This window comes from Mercenaria mercenaria, chromosome 16 (genome assembly GCF_021730395.1).
Source record: "Mercenaria mercenaria strain notata chromosome 16, MADL_Memer_1, whole genome shotgun sequence".
In the NCBI taxonomy this organism is placed as follows: Eukaryota; Metazoa; Mollusca; class Bivalvia; order Venerida; family Veneridae; genus Mercenaria; species Mercenaria mercenaria.
The window spans coordinates 46,001,127-46,011,384 of NC_069376.1; the positions used below are offsets into that span (position 1 = coordinate 46,001,127).

A 10,258-nucleotide genomic window follows, 5' to 3' on the forward strand; every position below is an offset into this window, starting at 1 on the left:
CAGCCGCACCCTGAGGCTGAAAACTCGCTGTGTCCTCAGAAGCCTTCTCTATGATTGTTGCAATCTGACATGCACCTTCAAATGTCAAATCATCGCAGGATATGGCCTGCTTTTTCAATGCCACCACATAATCTGCAATTTTCTCCCTATCTCTCCGGTTACATTTACTGAACTTGAAACGTTCTGAAATAACCAACAGCTTTGGTATGTAATGTCCTTTTAACACCTGAATTATCTGTGCATATATCTTATCCTTAGGAAATTCTGGCTAAACTAGATTTCTTAAAATTCCATATGGCTCTGGACCTATAACAAACAAAAATACAGCAACTTGTTTTTCGTCTTTAATTCCATTTGAACTAAAGTACTGTTCCATCCTTTGAACATAGTTTTGAAAAGTTTCTATGTCTGGTTTAAATTCACCCAATTTGCCAATGTCCGCCATAATTTATCAGTTTCAATAAACACAGTTTGCAAAAGTAAAATATTAATTTGTTTTAATCCCTTTATCCCCGTCGCCAGATGTAATATCACTGGAACAGATGAAAGAAGCCAGCAGTGTTACAATTATGGACATTATAATATATAAATGTACAATGCGTATACTCTAAGCTAACTATCATCTAGCCGTCTGCTATCCGAGAGACTGCTTGGGCTTATCAGGTTACAGCTTAAGGAGAATCATGAATGAATATACTACATACATAGCACTGATGGTTAAGAGGTAGGGACCACAGTGGCGGTGTGATCATTGTCACCAAAGACAGCACTGGTGGTTGAGAAATGAGGACCACAATGGCGGTGTAATCTTTGTCACCGCAGACAGCACTGGTGGTTGAGAGATAAACATAAACAGTAGTGACCATGCAGTCCTGCAGGGAAGAACATATAGTCTGATTTAGGGTCAACATCTACAGTACACAAGACCAACATGGTTGCTGGCGATTCAATTCTATCTGACATTGACTTGGACCAAGGAACAAACACGGGCAAAATCATAAACGCCTCATCAGCCAACTTTTTACATATGCGTAGGAAAGACAAAGAATATAGACCTTCGTGACAAGCGGACTATCCAGCTTGTTCATACTAATGCCAGGCCTTAGTGACCATGACATTGTTTTTATAGATGTAAAAGGGCACAGTACATAGGAAGAAAAAGGCACAAAGGAAGAAACAATAATGGAAGCAGGCCAGTATAGTCAGGAGATATGTAATCGTGTGTTAAAACATTTTCTGACAATATCATACTTGAACATACGATGGTAAAGTTCAACAACAACACGTGAATATATTTATCTTTTATCAACATTTCGGCGCTTACGCCTTCATCAGGATAAATACATAATAAAACAACGGACGTGACGTCATGAAGTAAACATTACGTTGAATGGCAAAAAAACAAAAAAAAAAACAACAACAAAAAAACAACATATACTGTTTTTAAGTATTACATTTATTAATGTGAATAACAGATAACAAGTTTAGTACGTTACGGATATAAGAATACTGAATATCCTATAGCAGTATATATGTTTTATACTTGAACATACACATGATACTGACATTAACACATTTTTTCAACTAAAAAGCTTTCCAGGAGGAATAAGCAATTTTAGTAAACTGATATCCTTGCCGAATGGGAAAAGGTTTCACATTTGATAAAATCTTAAGAAGAGCATTTAGAAGCACAGAATGTAACCACAGCCAAGACTTTTTTCATTATTAATGTAAGTTCATTCTGTAGCTAGAACAGCCAATATTGTCTCACATCTTTGCAATGAAATACACTATATATAGCCTGGGAATCCAGTCTGACAATTTCTAACTTTTATAATACCTGCAAGTTGACAAGTTGATAATATCAGAAACTCAAATGAATGCCAATTAACACTAATTAACGCAAATTAAATGATCTTTAATGCATAGATATTAGGTATGATTTCTTCTGACAAAGCACAAATATTATCAACGGCTTCCCAGGCTACATTATATAGTACACTCTGTATAAGAATGGAAGAGTTTAAGCGCCAGTATACAAGCATAGTGCCTAACGACATTATCATTTACACTTTTAAATGATATGTATAATGCTTAAGTTCTTAATTACATTCTTTAAGTAACATTATATTCTCAATGTTATAAGTCATCCTGTAAAAATAGCATTTCGAGAGTACTAAAACCTGAGAAGCAAAGAGAACATAAATGTATTATGTTGGAAATGGTTATAAAATGCACTTTTCACATCGAAAGACTTATGGTACAATGATAAGCAAATTCCATAAATATTTGAGATAAGACTGACAGCACAGTCTATTAGTAGTTAAGATATAATTCACATTACATAGGTTTATAGAATGACATAAGTTTCCACTAAAACAATATGCAGAGTGTCAAAACATGCATCTGATTATGGGAGTGAGCGGTGGTCTAGTAGTTAAGGGGTCGGCCGCTCAACTCAAAGATCGTGGGTCGGAGCTCTTCTTGGTCACGATCGCGCCTTCTCATGAGATACCAGTACTTGTTTTTCCAGAGAGCGGAGAGGTTCAAATAAGGCTGAAGCTTTCATCACAATCGAGCTAAAGTAAATTGTTGTAAACTAACATGCATCTTACAAGTCATGAAAAACTTGAGCAAACGAAAAAACAAAACAAAACAAAAAAATACATCATCAACAACAACAACAACGCATTTTGAAAGGACTGTGTTCCTCAAACGCTGTCATTTCTTTTAGATCTTTGTTCTAGTTAATAAAGTATATCTTAACCAAAAATAAACATTTTTGCAAGAACGTGGAAAAGAAAAAATATTTTTCGTCATATTTTCTCGACGAAAATGCCAAAATGTCGCTCTAGACAGTGCCCCTGAATAAAAGAATCAAATTTCCTGACCGGGATGACTTTCGTTTACAATGTCCTATAACTCATGCGCAAATTGATCGGTTAGAACACTCCAGAAGTGTTTTTGTCTCACTGTAACAATTTGACACTTTACGACGCCCGATCGAACACGCAAGTGACTTAAACTACTCGGTTAAGGATGCCTCCAATTATATGAGTAAAAGCAGCTTTATATATTTAAAAAGAATTTTTACACAAGGTCAATTATGGATGGCAATGTTGAGCGGAATATGAAAAGGACAGATCTGTAAGTATGACTGAGTGGTTGATTATGAACAAATACTTTGCATACGGAAACTAAATTGCTGCATTGTCATTTTTTCTCCCTATTGTGATTTGTCATTAGATACAATTCAAACAATATCATTAAGGATCTGTGCAAATGCAAATATTTTGTTAAGGACTGTTTGCGAGTGATTGAGAATTGGCCTGAAGCATTTATCTCTACTTTAAAACATTTTTAATTGAAACATGGTGACATGGTTATAATTACCAGTATTAATCATTATAAAAAAAGGAAAATAATTAAATTTTCAGAAACTTACCCTTGAACAAGTACAAAAATATCACAAAATTTTGAAACTGTTTAATTTCAAAATGATATATTAACACAAGGTGTCTTATCAACTTTGAAACACGAACACACGCGTGACGTTTTCCACAAGTAAAAGTCGTCTAGACTTAATACATGTACTCTATCAATATTTCGAACAGTATTAAATGAGCCATACATGTATAAGGCAATAATGTTTTATCTGCGGAAGTTGATGTCACTTTACTGAGGTGAAAGTTTATAAGATTCTTTCACTGGTTGTAGGTGTAGATGGGAATTTCCGGTCTCTCGGGTAACTGTTTAAGCGGTAACGAGGCTCCTGCCGAGTTACCGCGTAAACAGTTACCCGGGAGCCGGATATTCCCATTTGCAAATACAGCAAATGATAGAATCTTTTTCTTGCATACCATATTCAATAAATAATAGTAAAATATAAATTCAAGCAAATGATTTTCTTATAGCACTTTTTTCTTATAGTAGCGTATTAACAAAGCGCGGGAACTTTACGTCCGTAAACAGGAAATACGTCATGACGTTCCAAAGACGAAAACAGTTTTTTGAATCGAGAAATATGTTATAAGGAACAAAGAGGAACTATCAAAATATTTGAATTTTATCCCGTTTTACGTAAAACATTATTATTACTATACACATCTTCTGCACATATGTACTTCGTTATACGTCATTTACAGCAAGAGAGTCATCTTACACCCCGGGGTGTAAGATGGAGTTTTCCAGCACCAGTGAAATCATCAGAAATCCCAGTCTGGTATGCAAGAATGGTATTTCATATCTCGTTTAATATCCTCCCATAATTAGAAGCTTTACCAGCTCATATGCTATAACGTTTAGATTCTTTACTGTGTTGAAAAAGCCTGCACAGCGACATGAAATGAATGCTGAAATATTTTGTTGAAAGCGACATAGCCGAAAACTTTCAAATAAAAAATGGTCTAAAATTAACAGTGTAAATTAATTAGATATGATTTGTATATCTTACGCGTCCTCATCAGTTTCTGTTATATTTTTCTTTTGTTTGTTTGGGGTCCTCAGCGATGTTAATTTCTCTTTAATTAACTTACTTCATCGTCATATAAATAGGAAGTAGGGACGAGTGACGCATTTTGTTTATTCTCAGCTAGTTGCAAAGAACATTTGCATAATCGGGTAATTAAATAGCGGCCCAGCTAGTCTTAACTGGGCGGTAATTAATGCGGGCATTACAGTCTTTAAGTATTCCTTTTATTTTGATTTGTTCGGTACGCCATTATGTCAGAAAAGAATAAAATCGTCGATGCGCATGTTCAAATACTCTAAGTGTTATTTACTACAAGAACAAAAGATAATAGGTAAGGGTAGATTTCTCGGAAGCACAGAGCACCGATAACACAGCCCCAGAGCCGCGCATTTACAAAGAAGGCCCACAACAAAAAGAAGCTGTAATGGAAAAATATTACAGACTGGTTGCTTCAAAAATCTAACAAGTACATATAAATTTAAGCCAAATATAGATAGAGGGGGGGGAAGTGGTAAGGGAAATAAAGGGGGTGGGGAGGAAGTAGAAGGGGAAAGTAAAACAAGGATGAATATACATAGGGAATACTACGTTCCTTAATCATAATTACACTACAACGTAAACCACAATAGCGCAGACATTCATGTACCAAAGATAAACAAACAACCACACCCAACTAACTAACATAGACAAGAGGGCCAAGATGACCCTAGGTCGCTCACCTGAGAAACACACCATAATAGTATAAACATGTTTGACCTAGTGATTTAATGGAAACAAATATGCTGGCTAATTTTCATTAGGATTGGACCAAACATGTGGTCTCTTGATTTTAAACAAGTATTTTGTTTGGTTTGACCTAGTGACCTACTTTTTGACCCCAGGTGATCCATATTCGAATTCGACCTGGATTTCTTCAAGGCAATCATTCTGACTTAATCTCATGAAGATCAATTGAAAAATACAGCCTCTATCGCATCCACAAGGTTTTCCCTTGATTTGACCTAGTGACCTAGTTTTTGACCCCAGATGGCCCATATTCGAACTCGACCTACATTTTATAAAGGTAATCATTCTGACCACATTTTATGGAAAGATCAATTGAAAAATACAGCCTCTATCGCATACACAAGGTTTTTCTTTGATTTGATCTGGTGACCTACTTTCTGACCTCAGATGACCCATATTCGAATTCAATCTAGATTTTATCAAGATCAAGGCAAGCATTCTGACTTAATTTCATGAAGATCATTTGAAAAATACAGCTTCTATAGCATACACAAGGTTTTTCTTTGATTTGACCTAGTGACCTAGTTTTTTACCTCAGATAACTCAATGTCGAACTTGGCCTAGATGTCATCAAGATAATCATTCTGACCAAATTTCAAGAAGATCAGTTGAAAAATACAGCCTCTATCGCATCCACAAGCTAAATATTGACAGATGACAGACAGACAGACGATAGACGACAGACTACAGACGCCGGACATCGAGCGATCACAATAACTCACATGAGCAATACTCAGGTGAGCTAAAAAAAAACAGACAAGTAAGAAACAAGAACACAGTAGGGCACCGCCTTAGAATCACAAGCACACAAAGCACCCCTATAAGCAGGAAAAACAATTGTGTACCGCCATAGGATTCCGGCAGCCAAAATAAAGGGGGGCACGAAAACTAACTCAAAGTAAAGGGGAGGGGATGCAAAAAGGAGCGCAAATGCAAGGGGAAAAGAGGGGGAAAGGGGAGTGAGGAGAAGGAGGAAAAAGGCTTACAACAAACAAGACAACATACGCAAACAGACAATACAAGACAGACAGAAAACCAGTTGAAAATAGGAGCACCGCCTTGGGACGGTCAGTAACCTATATGAAAGAAACTGGGGGGTTTAAACGCGTTTAGGGCATGCCAACCTCGCACTTACCCTATTTTCAACAAGTTAAACTAGAGTTGTCACAGGAGTGACGAATTATACCCCCACAATATGGCCTTGTCACAGAACTAAGCCAATGTAAAAGCTGAACTTGCTTGACCTTTTACCTACTGACCTCAAAATCAAAAGAGGTCATCTGCTGGTCATGATCAACATCCCTATGAAGTTTCATGATCCTCGGCCCAAGCGTTCTCAAGTTATTGTCCGGAAAAGGTTTAAATGACCTTTGACCTTTGGAACCCAAAATAATTACGGGTCATCTGCTGGTCATGACTCCTATTAAATTTCGTGATCCTAGTCCCAAGCGTTGTGAAGTTATTGTCCTAAAACCGTTTAAGTGTTCCGGGTCACTGTGACCTTGACCTGTGACCTGCTGACTCAAAATCATTAGGAGTCATCTGCTGGTCATAACCAACCTCGCTATCAATTTTCATGATCCTAGGCCCAAACGTTCTCAAGTTATCACCCGGAAACCGTTTAACTGTTTCGTGTTATTGTGACCTTGACCTTTGACATACTAACCTCAAAGTCGAACATGACCTGTATTTAATCATGCTACACCAGTGTACAAAAATTTAAGATCCTAGACCCAACCGTTCTCAAGTTATCATCTGGAAACCGTTTAACTGTTCCGAGTCACTGTGGCCTTGACCTTTGACCTACAGACCTCAAAGTTGAACTTGACCTGTATTTCATGATGTTACATCTGTGTACCAAAAATTATGGTCTTAGGCCCAAGTGTTCTTAAGTTATCATCCGGAAACCATTTAACTGTTCCAAGTCACTGTGTCCTTGACCTTTGATCTACAGACCCCAAAGTCGAACTTGACCTGTATTTTATAATGTTACACCTGTGTACCAAAATATATGATCATAGGCCCAAGCGTTCTCAAGTTATTATCCGGAAACTGTTTAACTGTTCAGGGTCACTTTGACCTATTGACCCCAAATTCGAACTTGACATGTATTTTCTGATGTTACACCTGTGTACCAAAAATTATTCAAATCGGTCAAGCCTTTCATGAGTTAACATAAAATTCAGGTAAATCTAAGGTATAGTTAAACAAATGTACTCAACAACTTGTCTGAAGTCAGAGCACCAAGAGCCTAACTTTTAAGGGCACGACTAAGAAAGCTGCAAGACAAAATTCAACTCCGTCCGTCCGTTGTATGTAGGATTTAGGAGAAAAGCATCATGGAGTATTTCACTTTATTAAATTTCATTGATACCTTTTATTACAATTAGGAAAGAGTTGCGTTAATTGAGAGTTGAAACTGTCCTATAATTTGAAAAAAGAAACACACAGACACACACACAAAGAATTTGTTTGGCAAAAAATAAAATAAAATTACGTATAATTAAACAAAGTTGGAGAGAGGCTTTATTGCAATCTCTTTGTCCCGCCCCTCTATACGTCCATCCTTACGTCCGTCCCAATTTAAGAGCAAGACAGTTTGCTCTGATAAAATGTAACACACAATGGGAGGATGTGAAGAGCAGATGAATATCACAACTATGCTTTGAATATTTATGATGTGATATCCCTTTTTGTACTATCTTTTTATAAAAAAAATAACATGTGTGACAATTCTCAGTAATTTTGACTCAAAAATTCAATGTCACTTTGGGACCCTAGGATCATGGAGCACATTGAATGCTACTGTAGTAAATTTCTGCTTAAGCTGATGCTATGCGGCGTGAGGGGTGTTGCACATTTCATTACCTCTCATGGACAGACTAAATAAAACTGAGTCTGCATGTTTGCATTCTATGCTTTCAAAGGGTCTTTTAGCAGATTTTAAGAACTATCACAACAACAGTCTTTAAGTGCCTTATTGCGACTTTAAAAAGTCTCGCCGTACTTGGCCTAGGTGTTGTTATATTTTCTGGTCCTTTGGTAAATCATTTTTACTTTAATAGAATTCCGCTGAAGGCGGCACTAGGGGGTGTGAGTGGTGTTGCACATTTCACTACCTCTCACGAACCAGGTCTGTTAATATGTTGCTTGGTTGCGTTCTATGCTTACGGAGGTTCTTTTCATAGATTTGATTGATACAAAAATAAATGGGAAAGACAGAGAGTAAATAGTGCAATAGTTAAACTTAATAAACTACGTCTTGTTGAAATGTTTCTGTTGATATCTTATTGCTTGACAATCTTTGTTTTTAGATCATTGTAGCAATTTTCATTAAATTGAAAGTTTTTGAATGCCTTGAAAAAAGGCGGGGAATAATACTTATCTAACAAATGGTAAAAAGGATATACAAAATTCAAGAACAATCTCTGTCTTGAATAACTATATATTATCTGCGTTTTGTATTGTTACGACTACCTGTATGTAAACTCCCATTAGTGTAACAAACATGTTAAATAATCTTAGTTGGCAGACACTCGAGGACAGACAATTGTTAGACTTTTCATGTTCTACAAAATCGTTCATGGTTATGTAGCTATTTCAATCCCTCCGTATCTGGTATAGCCATTGAGACGAACTTGCCATACGCACGTCCATTCCATCAGACAGATCCATGCAATCATTAATGCTTTCAAGTTCTCCTTCTTTCAACACACCGTTACTGAAATCAACTGCCACCCCTGATCGTTAAACAGCCTGATCCTGAACATTTAAGACAGGCTGTTAACGCATCGCACTACTTCTAAATGACCACACCCTGTTTTTTCCTGATTTTATTCTTGTTAATACAGTTTATCTTGCACTATATTCTTCTGACGCCTTACTGCCATTCTTTTAACTTTTATTCCGACACAGACGCACACCTGCTAGTTATACCTGAAAAGGGGCGTCAAGGAGTATAGATACATACATATATTAAGTAAACTATTTGATTATGTATCTAGCACCTGTGTCTGGTGGCATGTTAAAGTCATTATAAATTAAGGTCCGGAATAAGATTCATATTTCCCCCAAAACACGTCAATGACGACAAATACATACCTTGTTAATTAAAATGATCCCTGCGCGTAAAAAATAAATTATTTAAATTGCAGATAGTATAATGTCAACCTGTTGTTTACATCGAAAATGACCTTTCCCACAAGGTTGAACTGCTCATTTGCCTGTAAGTAAGGATCGAGTTTTTATTACGAAAACTGAGGGATGAGTTATGTTTCTTTATGTGTATCAGTATAACCTACATCTACATCTACATCTACGGAGATACTCCCAATAATCAATTTGTGGTCATAACTGGGAGGTCGGGGCAGTTGTTTAAAATCATGTTGCTATGTTACATGATGCATGATATTCATGTTGTTAAGAGAGTAAGAGCAGTAATATATACAGCTTGTTAAAAATAAAAACAGGATGACATTAGTACATATACGAGTCTAGGTCAGATGTGTTGCTGGCTTTATATTTAGGACCCTTTTTGTATACAGGTGCAACAATAACAGTTTTCCAGTCCTCTGGAACTATACCAGTTCTCAGTGAGTTCCGGAAGACTTTAGTGAGAAAAGGAGCTGTTTCGAGAGAAAGTTCTTTAAGTAATCTTGGCGACAGCTGACCGGGACCAGACGCCTTGTTTGGATTTAGATCCTTGAGCATTTTCAAAACACCTTCTACGGTTATATCAGTGTCGGACATTTTATTAACTTGTTGAAATTTGTCACATTTTCAAAAAGGTTTAATTCACAAAATTGTTTAAGACTGACTGGTTTAGGTTTTGAGAAAACAGATTCAGATTGTTTGTTTAGAATTGCTGCTTTATCATATGGTTTGGTATAAGTTTTATCTTCAGATTTTAAAGGTGCTACACCATGATTGTCTGGGTTTTTTATGTTTTACAAAAGAATAGAATTTATTGTTTTTACCAGAGTCTGAGTCATTAGAAAAAGA

At 36.5% G+C, this 10,258-nt stretch overlaps 1 protein-coding gene across 1 annotated transcript in view; it reads right to left on the reverse strand.

The window, feature by feature from the left end:
• Window positions 1-3,567, reverse strand: part of LOC123539780 (uncharacterized) — a 48,008-nt gene extending 44,441 nt beyond the window's left edge. The window contains exon 1 of the mRNA XM_045324542.2: window positions 3,446-3,567. The gene's annotated coding sequence lies outside the window, so the exon portion shown is untranslated. The remainder of the gene's footprint in view (window positions 1-3,445) is intronic.
• Between the last annotated feature and the right edge of the window lie 6,691 nt (window positions 3,568-10,258).